Source organism: Montipora capricornis, chromosome 1 (genome assembly GCF_036669925.1).
Source record: "Montipora capricornis isolate CH-2021 chromosome 1, ASM3666992v2, whole genome shotgun sequence".
Lineage (NCBI taxonomy): Eukaryota > Metazoa > Cnidaria > Anthozoa > Scleractinia > Acroporidae > Montipora > Montipora capricornis.
This window is the reverse complement of record NC_090883.1, coordinates 37226830-37245650: the sequence shown is the minus strand read 5'-3', so window position 1 is coordinate 37245650 and position 18821 is coordinate 37226830. Positions and strand designations below refer to the sequence as shown.

The 18821-nt window shown below is 39.1% G+C and overlaps 1 pseudogene; it reads left to right on the top strand.

Moving 5' to 3' along the window:
• Positions 1-229: 229 nt before the first annotated feature.
• LOC138041484 (protein adenylyltransferase SelO, mitochondrial-like) lies at positions 230-17843 on the top strand (annotated as a pseudogene).
• The last annotated feature ends 978 nt before the right edge of the window (positions 17844-18821 follow it).

Genomic DNA, 18821 nt, shown 5'->3' with positions numbered 1-18821 from the left:
TCACTTGACTTTCAGCTAGGAAATCCGAACAGATGAAAAATTTTTAGGGGATAAAAATGCCTATATCTACCGTTTAAATACAAAAATACGTTTTACAATGCTATGTTTAAGTGGTTTTGAACTATATTCTCGTTGGGTGCCCCCTTTGTGTAGCCCGCAGTTTTTACAACTTCCGCGGTTCAACAGCCGTATTCCCTTGTCCATATTTCAATTTGCTTGGAAACAAAGATGGCCGCTATGTGTCTTGTTTACTTTACTTTATACATGATTCATGCTGTGTAAGGTGCCGTGGAATCATGACAACTCTTGAGACGTTGAAATTCAACAATCTGGCGCTTTGCTCCCTTCCTGTCGACAACGAGACTAAAATCGTAAGCAGGCAAGTGGAGGGAGCCTGCTTTGCGGTCGCGACACCGACACCGGTTTCAAACCCTCGCATGGTCGCTTACTCTCTGTCAGCTCTGTCGCTTCTTGACTTACCTCTGTCAGAGTTGTCGAAGCCTATGTTTGAGCAGTATATGAGTGGGAATCGTCTGGTCCCTGGCTCTCAAACTGCAGCGCATTGTTATTGCGGTCATCAGTCTGGTTATTTCTCAGGTCAGCTGGGAGACGGCGCTGCTATGTAAGTCAAGCGTGTAGAAGTGCCCGGAATGTCAGAACCTTAAAGTTTACAAGGGCGACGTTGATCACGACGTCACCTCTAAGTATAACTTTGCACTTTCTCAAGTCTTTTGCGATTATTCGGGTAATTACTTCGGTGTAATAACCTGTGAAACTTCTCTTTGTTTTGCTAGCTCGTGGCCCGGGCTCGTGGTAGGGTTAAGCTCCGTTTAAAAGAGCAATTGACAATTTTTATTTGCTCGTGTAGACGATGAAAATTTGGCCAATTTTTACATGACAAATGTATTTGCTGGAAAGCTGGCGCGTTAGCTCGTTTTAGACTCGTGTAGACGAGTCGTCACATAAAATGTAGCACATTCTTTTTAGGGACTGTTCGTTATTTATTGCTAGGGAGGGAGGGGTCGGTGATTTTTTAACCAACTAAGGCAGATTAACCCTTTCACTCCTGTGGGGTTCCCCATTGACGAGTAAAATCGTCTGGCGTTAGACAGAGTAAAATCTATAAGTCTCATTGGCCCTTACAGGAGTGAAAGGGATTATTAATTAATTAAAAATGTACCCCTCCCTGAAAGTGCATGTATCCAAAAATTAGAGAATGTTGAGCTCTGATTGTGAAATAGTGTTTAACATTGTTTTTGTGGATGGATAGACATTTGTGTGTTGTTTATTTTTTCTAATTTGTGTAATAAATTTACTTCTAGAACTAAATGCTAGTAATTGATGTTTGGCAATATTTCCTTGAATTGTTTTTTATCATGCTCTTGTTGTGTTTTGATACCTTTTTGCTTCTTTGAGGTCATCTTACTTCAAGAACGTTGTGTGTTCACAAGGCTCATCTCAAGGCTCTGGGGAATAAATGTAAGGATTTGTATGAGTTTATTCCCCAGAGCCTCGAGATGATGCCTTTTTGTTTAGGACTGAATTTTATATAGAAATTGGTCTATTACTTGTTGTGCTATCTACACGATCATATATATTTGCCACATAAAATTGTCTCATAAAAATTGCTCGTGTAAACGGGGCTTTAGGTTATTGTTTGATGTTTTTTTGTTTGTGTTACGTCATCCGTGAGTTTCACAGGTTTTTACACTGAGGATGAGCCAATTATCCCATCTCGTTCACGTTGTACAATGTGAATAAATTGACCATCACAAGGGGTCTCAGAGTATTGTGTGCTAACATTGTCTTTGAAAACTCAAATGTAGTGATTTTGCGTCATTGTTTAATTAATATGTAGAGTACTGTAAAATGTGTGTTGCCGGTGCAGCAAGATTTTTTTTGTGGCATTTTCGTTGCTGTAGCCGTCATCATCATCATCATCAATCCCAACATCCTTTATTTAATTGAATATTGGTCAAGTGTTTCCAACCAAGTACGGCATTTATAGAATTGTTTATGGGAAACTGTACTTTCAGTTTCCTTATAATGTATCGTAAATAGGTGATGAGAGATTTAAACTTGTCTTAGGTATCTTGGTGAAGTGTTAAACAACACAGGTGAGAGGTGGGAAATCCAGTTGAAAGGAGCTGGCCAGACTCCTTTCTCCAATAACAGAGATGGGCGCAAGGTTTTACGGTCATCCATTCGAGAATTTCTTTGCTGTGAGGTATGTTGAAAAATGAGTTAATTTGAATGTAAGATATTGAGATTTGATTTTGTCATCGAAGTTAATGGGGAAAATAAAATAGTTGGAAAGAAACCTGATTAAAAATAAAATAAAATAAAATAAAAACAGCTTTTGCAGGAATTGAAATCAACTGAGCAGATTGTTTGGCTGAGGCACAGTGTTTCCATTGTGGTGGTCTAGCCTTGTGTGGAGGGCTTGCTGCAATATTAGAGCTTGTCCCTAAACCATTTAGTAAATTTCACAACTTCAGGGTCATTGTAAGGTTCAAGAGTTGTTTTTTCTTGCTCTCTTATATAGCTTCCTTGCACTCCTTACGGTAAGACAAATAGCTAGGCAAAAGGCAAAATATCTTGATTACGAGATCCAATTTCTGATGGAATAAATTTTATAAGAAACAATTTAGAAATACATGAAACAAGAAATATAAGTGAAAGAAACCAACGTTTCGGTGCATCTTGCACCATTATCAAGGTTATAAAGATAAAATGTGGTTTGTTAATTTGACTGCCTTGCTAATGAAATGCTGTGTATTCAATATCTTAAACCAGCATTGAATGTACAGTCGGATTCTCTTCGTGCTAAAGTATTCATGTAATTAGCTTGGCACTCTTTTATGCAAATTCGTTTACTTAATAGCCTTTTCACAAACCGCATTTTATCTTTATAACCTTGATAATGGCGCAAGATGCACCGAAACGTCGGTTTCTTTCACTTAATAAATTTTATTAAATGGATAAATAAATGTTTTCTTTTTTTATTTTCTTGTCAGGCTATGTTTCATCTGGGAATACCAACTACACGAGGTAACCAACCCAAGAGAATGAAAACCTACCACTTGTACACATGCCTTTTGTTATCAGTGTTGTCATCATTGCGGGCATTATCATTATCATGGTCTTCCTCATTATGATCATTTTGTATATATTTTACAGAGATGATATCAGTCTAGATGTCATGACTTCCCATTCATCATAACAGTGCTTTTACGTACAAACGTGCTGTGCTTTATTGTAGGCATGTTTCTTTGAAAGTGTGCCTTTGAAACACTTTCCACAGTTTAGTTAGTCAACAAAAGGGCAATAATATTATTATTATTAAGATCATGTGAGAACGCCAAGCCAGTGTACTTAATGCACATCATGGGCAATGCGATTCCTGTAGCATACAATGCCATTTCTGAAGCGCATCATGCAAATTGCATCTCATTTGAAAGTGGTAATTTACCTTTGAGTGGTACTGTACATGGAAGACTTCATAGAACAGTAACCAAAAAATCCAGTTGCAGTCATTGTTAATAAATCTCTTCTGAAAAGTAACATTTTATAAGCCAGTTATAATGTAAATCATTCATTTTAGCGGGTTGCTGTGTGACGTCAGACACCTTGGTTGATAGGGACAAAAATCACACCGGAAAAACTGTCAAGGAAAGGGCTTCTTTAGTGCTGAGAATTGCTCCAACATTTCTTAGGTATGTTATTAGTTATAAAATTTTCTAAATGACAACTTCAACACCTCTAAGAATCACTTCCCCTGTCCCTGTAAGGCACCAAACCCTTTCTGATAAAACTTAAAGTAGAAATATTTTGGAAGTCGGATTGAGCTTATACTAAGTCAAAACATCACAAAATTTGCCTGGAATTAAAAGTTCTTTCATAATTCTTTAGTTTTCCTCAATACCAGAATCAAGGTAGATTACAGTTCACATAACAATTCACAAAGCAATATTGTTACCAATTATGGACAATCAGACATAGTTTCATGCTGCTCATGCTTAAAATGAATGGAACTTAAGACCATTTGTCTTGAATCGAAACTTTGAAAGTTGCATTCATTTGGGCTGGAGGGGCATAAAATTGTGTTTTACTTGAGTCAAATTGCTAAAACATTTTTCCCTTCCTCCCCCGGGGCCATTGTGGGAGGCATGGTGGCCTCATGGTTAGTGTGCTCGACTCCGGCGCGAATGGTCCGGGTTCCCCATTGACGAGTAAAATCGTTTTGCGTGAGACAGAGTAAAAAACTAAGTCTGGCCGGTTTCGGCGGGTTTGGACGTCAAAGGGTTAACTTTGTTTTGTTTTTGTTTTCCTGCTGTATGTACTCAGGTTCAACACCAGTTTCGTTCTTGCATTAATCTCTTCATTTTTGTAGATTTGGTTCATTTGAAATTTTTAAGGCTGCTGATCCATTGACTGGCTATCAGGGTCCAAGTGCTGGAAAGGTAGACATCTTACATCAGTTGCTTGACTACACCATCAACAACTTCTTCCCACAAGTAAGTTTGGTTTAGAAAATGCTAATTTCGTTTTGCATAGCATCTGTTTTTTGCAATAAGTGAAGTGCCTGAAGCACGTAAAATAATTTTCTGACCCGTGCACCTTCAAAAATATATGATGATGATTGTGGTGGCAGGGGCGTAGCGTGGTCATTCAAGTAAGCACAAGTACATATGTTCTAAAAGCCTAAGTAAACTAGGCGAAAAATACTGCGTTCTTTATTTCTTGTTTGAAATAGTTGTGTTAATATAAGCAAAGAACAAAGCGTCTTGCCCTTATTTTGAGCAAACTTGGCACAAACAAAACATTGTTTTGGTTGTGCTAGCGTGACTGGAATTGTCAACAACGTTCTCGGAACGTCGCTCCTTTGCAACTTTGCCTTTTTGTTGCACGCTGACCAAACAACACTGCATTGTTTAGTGTAAAAAAATTCAATGCAAAACTAAGTGAGAACATGGTGTAGCTTTTGTTTTAGTTTTTAGAATTTAATCAAAGTGGTGTTTTCATAAGGAAATCTTGGTTGGGTACAAGTAAAATGTTAAAGATAGAAACAATTGCTTGAAATTTCAAAATTTTCTGGTCACTTCAAGTACGCACGTGCATATTTGTGTACAGGACGCCACGCGCCTGGGTGGTGGTGCTGATGCGAAGATGATGACAACAACAAAAACAATGAAAATGACAATCGTGAACTTTTATTTCAAATAAAGACCACCAAATCAAATCAAATCATTTGAATTGAAAAAAAGATAGGGGATAAACAAAAGAGAAAAATGATCCTCACACTTTCTTGGACAATTTAAGCAATTGTCTGTTATACTAGCTAGTAGACACCTGAAAAATTCAGGTGGCTCTCATAGCATTCAAAGACAAAAATATTGCTTATTGTCCAGGATCATTTCTCTCTTTTGTCTAATTAGCCCGTGCTTCAAATATATATTTTTAGTATAAACACACAGGTGATTATACAAAATCGCGCGCTCTCATTGGCTCGCTATCTTGGATTATCAGACAAAATGGCTGCCAGTAGTCGCTTTGCCACTGTAAGTGAAGATGATTTCGCGTTGAAATGCTATTTTTTTCTCTTTTTTGAAATAATCACCTGTGTATTTATACTAAAACAATAATATTATTCGCCTCAGGCTCAGTGATTATCGGTGAATATTCACCTCGACTTCGTCTCGGTGAATATTCACCGATAATCACTTCGCCTTCGGCGAATAATTGTTAAATATACGAATACATGTCTTTCAGAGAGGATATAACTGGAGTGCCTACAGAAATACCTCTTGGTATATACCACTTGGCAAATCAACAGAAAATTATTATGACTCTTGAATGGCACAAAAGTAGCTCAAGGCCTGTTCTCAGACATTGAGGTTGACCTTGATACTGTGACTACAGTTGAACCTTTCTGCAGTCATCCTCTTCTGTGACGTGTTTAATATCAACATAGTTTGACATATATTGTGATGCACAACAGAATTTGAAGAGCCCTCAGAAACAAATAATTATTATTGTTAATTTTATTATGATTTTTAATTTTTCGCTCTTGAAATAGATTATCAGAAATGTTAATTTTCTCTTTTTAAGTAGATATCAACCAAGGAATTTCATTGTCCTAAGGAACGTTACCTGGCATTTTATAAAGAGGTGGTCCTTTCAACAGCAGGTTTGGTGGCAGATTGGCAGTGTGTGGGGTTTTGCCATGGGTAAGAGCAAATTCTTGAGATGTTTTTATCCTAATCTGATATCCAAGATTACAAAAATTGTCACACTTTCTGAGTTTGCTAGCATTGGACTGCTTGGTCATATCTATGTACATGTATGTAAATCAGGGCTGAGACCTTTGCCGGCATTACTAAACCACGAAACAGCGAAACGAAACACTAAAACACCATACTGTATATGACCTCACAATGCATCGAATACTAACCGACAAAGGTTGGATTTGAGATGAAATATCGTTGTAGGCCTAATTAGGCCTAAAACGTTATTGCTCCTAATTCATTGAGATAAAGATTAGGATTCAGATTAAGACTGAGATTAGGAGCAATAACTTTTTAGGCCTAATTAACGATGTTTAATCTCAAATCCAACCTTTGTCGGTTAGTAATCAATGTATAGTGGGGTCACACATGGTGTTTTGGTGCTTCATCTTACTCTTTCATTGTTTCGCTGTTTCGTTGTTGAGAAATGTCGATCTTTGCTGATCATGGCAAGGTTTTTTTTTTTCAGGAGAGCTTGACAGTGCACAGATCTAACCTTGTTTTAGATTTGCATGTTAAATATCTTGTAATTATTATAATGCTTGGAGATCGAAGATGCCATTTCGCCATTTCGGTAAATGAAAATTTTAGTACATTGCTCGATTTTGTGTTTTTTGGATTTTTGGCATGAGTGGGTCCTAAATTTTATTTTGGCAGAAAAAGAAAATCAGAAAGTGCTTTTTAACCCTTCTCAAAATGAGCCTTTTCTGTTTCCCGCTATAAGTTGCGCGCGAAAAGTGATTGACAGCCCCTGTCTATTGCGTGACAAAACACTATTGCGTGATGCAGAAATCAAAATTCTCCCACCTCCAGTCAGGACAGGTTTTAAGCTATCGCTTTGAAACTTTCAGATATGATGGATAATGATATAGACTCAAAAAGGGTGTGACGAATTTTCCGATTTCCCTTTGTAACTCATTTTATGTCAGTTTCTTTGCATAAATCGCACTGGAGATTCGACTTTTTAGTTTGAAATGCAATAATTCTGCTAATACGAGACATATGCAAATTTCCTCACACCTTTTTTAGGTCTGTTATCTGTCAATCAGATGCAATATAAAAGGGGGTAAATATTAACAACGCGAAAGGGCTGGAGCTTCAGTAGTAAACTCGATACCTCTTAGTTCGAGAGCAAAAAATTAAGCGCCTTTTGAAATTCGATGAAATAAAATCTTTTATAAGGTAATTTAGTCTTTTAGCTTTAATTTGATATATAACTTGCCTTTGTAGCGAAAATACTCGCGCAGCTATAATTTTTTTCTGTGGGCACCTCGTTTTCATTTACCGAGACCTTAAACCCAGACTTCAGCAAAAAACTACAGGTGCACACTAAGAACTATGGGAAATTCAAGCTTAATCTCCGTGTGATTGCCTCTTATTGCGGCATGCATTTCACAAGTTGGTCATCGGCTTTTGACACAAGAACAACCGGGATTTTCTTTTTTACAGTGCGACGCGTCTTACCGTGGCCACCTAACAAAGTTTTTTTAAAACTTATACGCCAACCAGGGTGTGCGAATTTGATTGACAGTCACCCCTCCTTGTAAAGTTTTCACGGTTGTAAGTTGAACACCGTTGCATGGGTTGTTGAGTTGACGTATTTACACGAAGTTGTCAAATGTGAAAGTTTGTTGGGTGGCCACGGTAAGGCGTGTTGCACTGTAATTGCGAGCACTGGGAGATATATTTGGATGATATATAATTTGATGACAATATGTCTGACATGTATTAGGAGGTGTATTTATTGAATAGTTTTTGTCTTTGTCAATTTTTTTCTTGTTTTTTAGGGTGGCAAATACAGACAATACCAGTATTATTGGGATCACTATTGATTATGGACCATTTGGATTTTTGGATTATTATGATCCAAATTATATTAGCCAATCTTATGGTACTGGCCTTGTTATCATACAGTTGTATAGGAAATGTTCTGCATTCTTTCTGGATCAGCGAAAATGCATAGCTATCAGTATTTTTGGCCCATGAACGCACAGTGGCATATTGCAGGCGGCTTTGAGGTCTCTGAATTTGTACTTGCTTGTGACTCTACCAAAGACCTTCATGCACTTCCTCTCTAAATAAGGACCTTTATATTTTATAATGTTAAACTACAGGTAATTTTGGTGCAAATGTTTTGATTAATTGATTATTGTTTTTGTAGATCCAAGGAAACGAAACTCCTACAAGAACCAGCCTGAGATTTTGAAATGGAATTTGCTCAAGCTAGCAGAGGCCCTTCAAGATGTAGTTCCTCTCCAAGAATTGAGATCAGCATTAGAAGAACTGTAAGTATATCCAATGAAGAGCCTATTGCTGATCAGGTTTGGAACTTCTGTGTTAGCTATTATCGAAATCCATGTCGATTTTAGGGCCTTGTCCTCATAAATAGAGGTGGGAAAGGCAAGTTGCATTACTTTACCTTATTATATGACTAGCTCCGTGAGCGGAGCCAAATCCCGCGCTGTGATTGCCTACCCGAGCGGGCAAGATGGAGCTGTACTGCCTGCTCGCGATTTCACGCTTGGTCCCGCGAGATCAAAGATTATTTTTTGCTTGTGGAGAGCTATCGGGATGGTTGGCGAATCAGGCTGTCAGGCGTAAACAATGGAATTTAATTTGTAATCGATTTTTGATCGTCTCAAGTTTGGCATGCGCATTCATGCATCCGTTAAATGGTCGTTAAGGCGGCAGGCGCATTCATGCATTCGTTAAATGGTCGTTAAGGCGGCAGGCGCATTCATGCATTCGTTAAATGGTCGTTAAGGCGGCAGGCGCATTCATGTATTCGTTAAATGGTCGTTAAGAATGCTCTTATTCGGCTACCAATGAAAGACGTTCAATATAATGTGTTACACTGCATTTGTAACCACTCTATAGGCTTTATAATTCGCTATATCACATCCCTGACGCAGTATCTTACTCCACGAGCTTACCACAGGATACCTTTGATTTGGGGTTTTATCCCACTCAATAAATCCTTTATTGATCAAGCTTGTTCGGTCAAGTTGGCTGGATATCCAGCCATCTTGACCTCACGCTTGGCCAATAACCTATATTTATTATATGGCAAGCAATTTTCAGGATAAATGGAGCACTCTGACTGGCTGGTTTTTAGTTGGGATCATACAGTACGGACCGTTACCACGGAAACGGTCCGTTTCCGTGGAATTTTTTTTCCTTCCCGGGAAATTCAAATTGAGCGAAACACAAAAAGTTCTTTTAAAAAGCGGAATTTAATTTTTTCATCACAACAGTACAATTATAGCAAGCCGATTTTACTTTTACATGTAAAAGGTTACGTTTCAAAGTTCGCTAATGGAAGACGAGTGTTACGAAAAAACATTAACTAAGCGGAGAAGTGTCCGATCGTTCAAAGAAAGGATGCGACAACTTACTAACATCACTTGCCCGGGGCCGTACTGGGGAATATTGGCTCTCGATCGTCTTTTACGGACCTCGCTGTGCTCGATCAGTGCTGCCACGACCTCGGGCCATTATTCCCCAGTACGGCCCTTGCGCTGGGTTATTAACAGGTTAATTATTTTTGTAGGCTACTTTCACTTTCAGAAGCAACTTTGATTGTAGATGGCGTGAAACTATGCACTTGAGTATCACTTGGATGCTGGGAAGTGCAGTTAATGCTATAGAACTATCTGTTGAACCTTGGTTTTTGTGTAAATCTATTTTCTGAATGATTTCAGATTTGATTGTGAGTTTGAGAAGCGTTATTACGGGAAGATGAAGTTGAAGGTGAATTATTTGGATTGAAACCCTTGTTCTCTACAAATTACTGAAATTAAAGAGATTTAGTCTCATAGTATACTTGACAGTGCTTGATATCAATTCTTCTTGTCATTTCAGCTTGGTTTGTTGAAAAAGGAACTACCCACAGATAAGTATGTGAAAAATGCCGATTTTTACTTAACTTACAGGAAAATTCAGCATAGATAAACGAAAACCTTGAGGAATTGGAAACTGTTGAGGCAGTTAGCATAGCGTAGCAGAGGCAGTGTGGCCCAGTGGTTAGGGCGCTTGCCTTGAGATCCGGAGATCCCGGGTTCAAGACCCGCTCTGACCACTCGTTGAATTTGTTCCTGGTAGTCCCTGGTTCAACTTCCCAGCTGCACTTGTAAATAGCCAACTGGTTTGCCTCCGGCCAGTTGGGATTCTTAACAGGTGTTGTTGTTCTGTTCTGTCGTTTCGTTGAGTTTCATTGGCCCTGAAAAGCCCCTATAGCGGTCAATTAAGTATGTATTGTATTGTATAGGAAAACTTTCTAGCTTTTAGCAAAGTGTCTAGAGAAGCAGTGTCACGCCGTTTTAGCCATAGACTGATTGAAAAAAACGTACCGTATTTGACTAACTACCCCTGGATCACCGAGGATGGTGGATCGATCCTTAGTTTTGCATGGAACGTACATATTTTTTGTCCTCCAAAGCAAAGTGATGGAGCGGATGGAAAATGACTTGTAATTAAAAGAAAACTGGCCATTATTCAAGGTACCCAAATGCACAAAGAAAGGGAGATCGCAAGTTGATGCCCTGCAGGGCCCGGTTGTTCAAAAGTCGATTAACGCTAATCCCAGATTAAAAATTAACCAAGAAGTTTATTTCTGCACTCCCAAATGCTGTTCAACGCCCATGAGATTTTCCGTACAAAGTGCAGCAAAAACCCGTGTAAAAGAACCTAAAATTTAAGAACCTGTTAGGCTAAAATTTTCATTTGAATGCCCCTTTTCACAAGAACCTATTTAATCAAAAATTTTTGATAGATTCTTCTTTTACAAAAATGAAGGTTCAAATGAAAAAAACGTTTTAGTCTAGGTTTCAGTCATTGAGATTTAAAGAATGAACCGAAGTGAATACTGCATAAACACACAAACTCTGCAGCGTGAAAGACATGCGTGCAAGTACTTTGGAACGATAAATTTACTGCATGGTCATCATCTAAACTGTATTCTAGCTAGATATTATTTAATACAGCACTATACCTATTCCATATTACACTTATATGCCCTGTAGTAGTTATCTGGACATACTTCGTATTTTTCGGCGATGACGGCCGCCCATATATCTGTGCTGATCGCTAGTTCCCCTATCAAATTTTAAAAAAACCTATTTAATAACCTAAGTAGCCTAAAATCCCACTATAAATCATTTCTATAAGAACCCATTTAGGCTACCGATAAGTTGGAAAAATGTAGGTACTTATACGCGGGGTTTTACTGTATTTTATATTGATTTATCTGCTTATTCTGACAGGAATTTGATCAAATGCCTTTTCGATACCATGGAAGAAACTGGAGCTGATTTCACAAATGCTTTTCGCTGCCTTTGTAGAGTCACACCAATGAACTTTACACAAACTGAAAGGTAACATCTCCTTGAACACTTCTCTTAGAGGTTAGTAAAACGGAAAACTTCCATCACAACAGACGGAGTCCATCAAGTTACCCCCGATCTCAACGCGATGCAGATACATGCATACAGCTCGTGATACATGTACGTGCGAGAAAACACGAGTGTGGGAGCTAGTTAACTTGGATGTCCTTTATCTCTGATTGGCTGAGGACGCGGCGTGAGATTTTTAACCAATCACTACGCGAGGCGTTTTTGTTTCAATTGAAACCTTGTTTTAACATAATAGATTTATGAACGAGGTTTATTGCACCTTGCATCCAACCGACTCTTCAAATCTCCATTTTTGTACTCTTCAGTATTTCTGGTCTTCCATTTTTCCAAACTTTGTTGGTGGTGAGAATTTATTTCGTGCAGTCTCTCAACCCATTCTTCTTCTTTTTTTTATATTTCTTTCCCACAGCGATGAAGATATTGTGGAATATTTGGTGTCGCAGTGTGTGTCGTTGAAAGCCTTAATTTCTTCCAATTCAAAAGTTATAGAGTGGAGGTCTGTTCTCTACTTGTGTTTCACACAAGTAGTTGTTAAAGTACATTATTTCATGATTCACACATTCTCTTCTATTATTCAATAAACCTTCAAGGACGGTGCCTACGTTATTTTTTCCCGGCTTATTAATATGCCAGAAAAGCAGATCTTATGAAATCCAGAAAGAAAATTGGGGGTAAACAAGCATTTTTCAGAGATAATTAATCAACAATATTTGTAAAAAGCTTTAGAACATAAAGCAATGTATGGCGTTATTTTCCAAATTGAAGCTTAATTATCTCTGAAAAATGCATGGTTACCATCAATTTTCTTTTTGGATACCAAGAGCACTTGCTTAGTTCTGCTTTCTCCGCATAGTCTTAAACCGTCCAAAAATAACCTTGTATTAGTAATCATCACCCATAGGAATCCTGAGTGTCTCGAGATGCGCAGAAGGTATGCGCAATAACAGTAGTAGGCACAATTCTCAAGATAAGACCACTCTCAAGATAAGGCAAGACATGTTTCGATCGTTCAACTGTATGTCACTTCACAACTGATGATGATCGTTGAACGATCAAAAAATGTCTTGTTTTAACTTGAGAGTGGTTGTCCATTTTTAAAAAATTACCGGTAGTCAATAAACCTTTATTTTACGTACAGCCTGGTTGAATATATTCGACTGACTGAAATTCTGGGAAGGGCTTGTTAATGTAGCAATGTAATGTTATCCCTATTTTAATATAGCTTCATATTGTAATTATTTTCACACGACCCCACAAGCTCTGAGCTTTAAACCCTATCGTGTTTAAATCAAGGATATGATGATGATGAGGGAAGAGTCAGTGGGCTAATAAATTACAGTTTAGACTAATAATTGTGTCCCCACAACTAAAGAATTTATGAGGTCACCCGTCAACGAAAAAACCCTTAGCAACTGAACTTAATCTCGAATGTCAACCGTTAAGCCTCGGCTACACGTTCGAACATTGTTATAAAACATTTGTTGATCAACAATGCTAGATTGTTTAGCATGCATGTTTGATGGCGTTTGTTCAACACTTTTTGTTGGAAGCCAACGTTCAACAAATGTTGAGGCGTGTAGCCGCTGTTTCAACAATGTTGTTGTCCGAGAACCATGAGCAATTCAAAATGGCAGATGTGATTAAAGTGACGTGTTTCCAACAATGTTATATGCATATCCAACATTGTTAGAAGCGTTCTTATAACAATGTTGAGAGGTGTTCCTCTAGCAATGTTACAACCTGTAGCCGGAGCTTTAGACCTTCGGTCCTTTGGATATAAACCTCCGTTCTCGGAATTTATCTCCTACCATACTGGACTGAGTAGGTTAATGACGGGCAGAGCATTTGGCTTATCAAATATTCTCCATCCGAGTCACATGGAATCTTACTCTGACATGTGCAGTGTTTGTTTGCAGTCAAATGATGGCGACTGCTCGCGATGCTTGGCGATTTACTCCCAATGTGATTTCGCATTTGGAAAAGGAAGCTGAAAAGCATCTCCTTGACGATTAACACCGAAAGCAAAAAGTCAAACGCCTCAAGGTGAGACACGGTTTCATAGAGTAGTCAGCATTTGAAGAACTTTGCGTTAAATCGAAACCTTAGAATTGCATTGCACATCCTTTCTGTATTTGGCCAGCTTCACAAGCTTGTATTTCTAGTGTTTTATTCTAGTTCCCAATGATCGGAAACTCCGGCAAAGGTTCGACTTATGTTCGGGGTACTCGGTGGTTCTTTCCCGAGTATTCCCGAGTCATCATCGATTAGTACATCTCTCATTTATTTACCAGGCTTAAAATTGACCATCTCCGTCAGCCTTAGCAATGCGCAGGACGTTTGTCACATAGTCACAATGACACATAAGCCTCCTTTAATCGGTTGAAGTCTTCTATAGGTCAGAGGTAGGGCATTCAAAGAAGTAACCGAAAGGTTATCTCGGTTCCAGTGGGAACAAAATACCCTTCTGGTCATCGATAAGTCAGTGCATCTCTTCATTTCAGTATTGTGTCAGATCTGTTCGAATTTAATCGCCAACACTCAGTGACAGGTGGCAGGTGTTTTCAAGCCGATGAACAGCATGAGTATGTGTCCGTGTTTTCTTTTATTCAGATGTTGACTCAGGATGAAAAGGAGATAAAGGACAGAAAACTGTGGACAAAATGGATTGGATTGTACAGGTACAAAGGCAAATTGGTGATAAGACACGAGTGTGCGCTCCAAGGGACAGCGAAGTGGTAAAAGCGCTTGCCTTCTACCACTGTTTCCCGGGTTAATATCCTGCGTGACGGCATATGTCAGGGTTAAGTTTATTGACTCTGTACTCCCCTTCTTAAGGCTTTCTTTAGGTTACTTTGGTGTTACCCTTTCCTTAAAAACTCAACGATTCATTTTATTTGATGGTTCTTTATCGTCTTCTTTATAAATGCCTGATATTTTTGTTTCTCAGAGAACGTCTTGATCAGGAATTTGACCAACAAAATTTTGACGAGGTATCTAAAGGTCCTTTTATTTTAGTGTGATTTCTCGCCTTTTCAAACTGGATTCGCGCAGAATTCGCTTACATAACTTTTGTCAGTTTTCTAGAAGTCGTTGTGAAGGGCGTATAATCAACAATTGAAGGCCATCGGATTTCGAACAATTTCGTCTTCACAATTATTTTGTACCTCGACTACTTTGTTGCTTCTTTTGCTATGCTTCTACTACGCACTTGGAATTAAAGTTTGGAGCCGTTAGCCTTGATTTATTATTGGTTAACACCGATAAATAATAATTCTATAGCAAGTTTGTGAAGAAAATCAAAGTTACTGGCGAGCTTTATATTGGTGGGCGGGTTTCGAGACAGAGTTTTCACAGTTTAGATGACATCACCCAAAACTCACGTGGCATTTCTTCACACTTTACAATGTGAACATTTCCAGCCCTAACAAGACAAAGCACACGAAAAGAAAATCAAAAGTATCATGTAAACAACTGAAAAGAGAGACGTTCGTTTCGTGGTCAGAAAGTGACAACAATTTCGTGTTTTGCCGATCAAAGCGCACACTTTGCGCTTGCTTCCGTGGCCGCGGGGAAGCTGGTACTGGAGTGAAAATTTCGAGGTCGGAGGAGGGAAGGGGAGGGAAGGGAAGGGAAGGAAAGAGAGGGGGATGGGAAAATCCCTGTATTGCCCACTCCCTCCCGCCATTCGGTCATTCCTTTAATCTTGCTGCGACTGCGTTATGACGTTATTTGTCTGTTACTTGAAGAATATACGAAAAGTCGGAAAGAGAGGGTGGGCCTATAGCGCGGCTTTGTGAATTTCAAGAGAATTTTGAAATTTATATCCCTCACAAGAATTTTTCTGTATTTCTTCCATCGTAAAAACAGGTGAATCGAGAGAGAGTAGAAGTAATGAAGTCAAACAACCCGAGGTATGTGGGTGTGGCGGCCGCTTTTCCAACGGCAGAAATGTAGCGGTTTTTTATCGAGTACCCAGCCAAAACAATGAACTCTAAGAAATTGGTTTAACCAATTACGACAGACACAAACAATCAAATAAGCCAATCACGACGCAAAGCGAACGCATGCGGCCAACCGTAAGCGCGGGAAAGTGGCGCGGGCAAGGTACAACGCTTAATAATTGGCCTCTGATTAGCCGAAATGTGGCGCAGTCCGGCGCAAATTGCTTTTGAACTGTTTATTACGGGCCGGCGCACTCTACAATTGATGTAGCTAAAGTACAAAAAAATGAGCAATCTTGGCTGGAATAGTATAGGATAATCGTGAGCCAAAGCGAAAACGGAATAGTGACGAATGTCGAAACGGAACACTGAACATAACCTACTTTACTTAAGCATGTGCTTGCGTTGCTTGTGAAAACCAGGCTAAGTAGGCTAAGCAATCTTTGCTGGAATAGTGTATGATAAACGTTAACTATCCAGCGAAGGCTTCGCTAATCATAAACTAAAGGAAGAAAATTTAGAAAAGAGCATACTCAGGGATTATTGGAGGTTACTCATTACATCATAAGTATCTACAAAATATTAAATAATAGAGGCGGAGAGACCTCCAGAAACCATCACGCTTGTTATCAGTTCCTGTCGCTCTTAAACTTTATCGAGTTAAATGGGTTGGACCAAAAATCATGTTATCAAGTTAAACTGCCCTCGTAAATTTCTTTGTGCATTGCTTGTCTTTTTCCTGACTTGCAACTATAGGCGATATTTTTGCTATTATTATTAATATTATCGCTCTTCCAACGCGTCCAGAGGTACCTACCGATTCCGACTTTTGTCCTGTATTTTAAGCATTTGATCTGCGCTTGCACAAATTTGTTAGACCGCTAGTGCTTGCTTTACCTAACACACAATGGCCATATTTCCTGACTTCCCCGCGCGTGGCCGCAAAAAAACCATTTGCAGCTGCGCAGACCAAATGCAGGATAAAAATCGGGACCGTCTCTTGAACCAACTTTGTTTTAGCCTGCAAGCAGGCTCTTCTCTTCCGTTAAAAATTGCGTGCGGTCAACGGAAGAGCCTGCTACTCACTTTGTTTTGGCTGAACTATTTCAAACTCTTGTATATTTTTGTCTCAACGGCGGCCCATAGAATAGCCTCGTTTAGAGTGGCTTTCAATTGAGTGTCGAAAGTAATTAGCGAATTGCTTTGGTTTTGCATTACTTCACTCAGTGATTGGTTCAAAGGTCTCGCGCCACTTTTTCAACCAGTCAGAAGTGAAACCAAAACCAATCGTGGCTCGCGCGTGCAGATTTTCCCGCGCTTTGTGTCGGCTACGTGTAATTACTTCGAGTTTTGATTGGTTTGCTGGATTGTCTCAGTCCTTTTTGATTGGCCAAAGTAATTATTTTGGTTTTGGTTTTACGATACTCGATTGAAACTCGCTCTATTACTAACCCAGCTTCGTTTTCAAAAGGCAAACAGTTAGTTTAAGAGGCGATAAACAACGTCTGCTGACAATAAAATGTTATTTGAGTCTTTTGTCTTTTTCCCTCCTTCCTATTTCCTATACAGGTTCGTTTTGAGAAATTTCATGGCTCAGAGAGCTGTAGACGCGGCGGAAAATGGGGATTTCTCCGTGGTAAGTTTTTCTCGAATTTGTTTGTGTGTAGATGGAATGAGAGATTGTGGAGTTTTAAAGTTAACCCTTATGTACAATGTGGAAACTCTGTAAATGCACTTTCCAGGTAACAGCCGTGGCAAAACTTGATTTGCGTTAGAAAACTGACACAAGATTTACCTTCTTTCGTCAGACTCAAATGGCAGACAGTTATCAAACGGATGCCGCTTTTTTGTTTCTTTACCTAACAAGGCCATTCCAATTTCGACCATGTTCTGGTCCCACTCTCTTTCGCAGAGATCACTGTCACAATATCCCTTACATGAACAGTTTGCGCGCTCTTGGTTGATATTCTAAATGAATTTTGCAACCTATTCCTATTTTTCAGGTGCGACATCTTCTAAAGCGCTTGGAGACACCTTACAGTGATCTTGAGCCAGATAATTTCTCTTCTGGCCCCACATCTTCAAACTCATCATGCTCGCCTCACCAAACCATTCCATCACTTTTTAACTCCGTCTTGGATGGAAGCGAGATTTATCAAGATAAACCACCGGATGACGCAATCAACATGCGTCTCTCGTGATCGTCGTAAATCTTTGAGCACTCTCTACAAGGAGATAGAACACAAAATGCAATTCGACTTTCGTAAAAGTTAACTTCAGCCTCTTTGTCAAAGGAGTGCCGTGCAGCATACATTAAGCAGAGCGCAATTTCTCCAGTTTCTCTAAAAAAATTTCCCATTCTCTTGTTTATTCCCGCCTCGTTTATGTAATTTGTCACTTACTATTGTACATATAACTTTCACTATCTTGTTATAATTTGCATTTGAGAATGGTGACATGTCGTCGCCGAAACGTCATGTTTTTATATCGCTATTTTTTATTCTAAAATGTTTCTCTTGACCACTTCTCAATATCTCTGTATTATTTGCCACGTCTTAAGCCGGTGATACACGGTTCAACATTTGTTGATCAACAAATGTTGCAGCTGTTGTTCAACAAATGTTGAACAGTGTGTCATGCCTTGCTGAATGTTGAAATATGCTATTCCACACGTTGAACGTTGTTGAACGAAAATAGAGACCAGCTGTATTCCGTTCAACACGTCTGTGCAACATTGTTCAACATTTTGTTGAGCAACAAAATGTTGCAAGATGTTGAACCGTGTGTCATTGGCTTTAGAAACACTACAGCTTGTAATGAAGGATACTGTGTTTTGCCCTTGATCGTTGAATTTCATTTGCTCATTACACTAAGAATCTGGCTTTCCTTACCAAGTCGGGCGGACTTAAGGATCCCGCGACATTGATTGGCATTTTCTACAGTAACCGTAAGTCTGGTGTTTCTCGTGTTAGAACGTTGCCATGTAAAAGAACGATTTTGAAAGCTTTTGCTTTATCTGCTGTAGCATAACACTATCCAGTCCGATCATTGAAAAAGAGAAAACTCCTCTTCAGTAAACTTCCACTTCTTACCCGAACGATGGAGTTGGCAACCGTCTTGTCTCTTAAGCTCACTATTATTACTTCGTGGGTGCAATGCAAAACCATCTCTTTGTTGTTTGT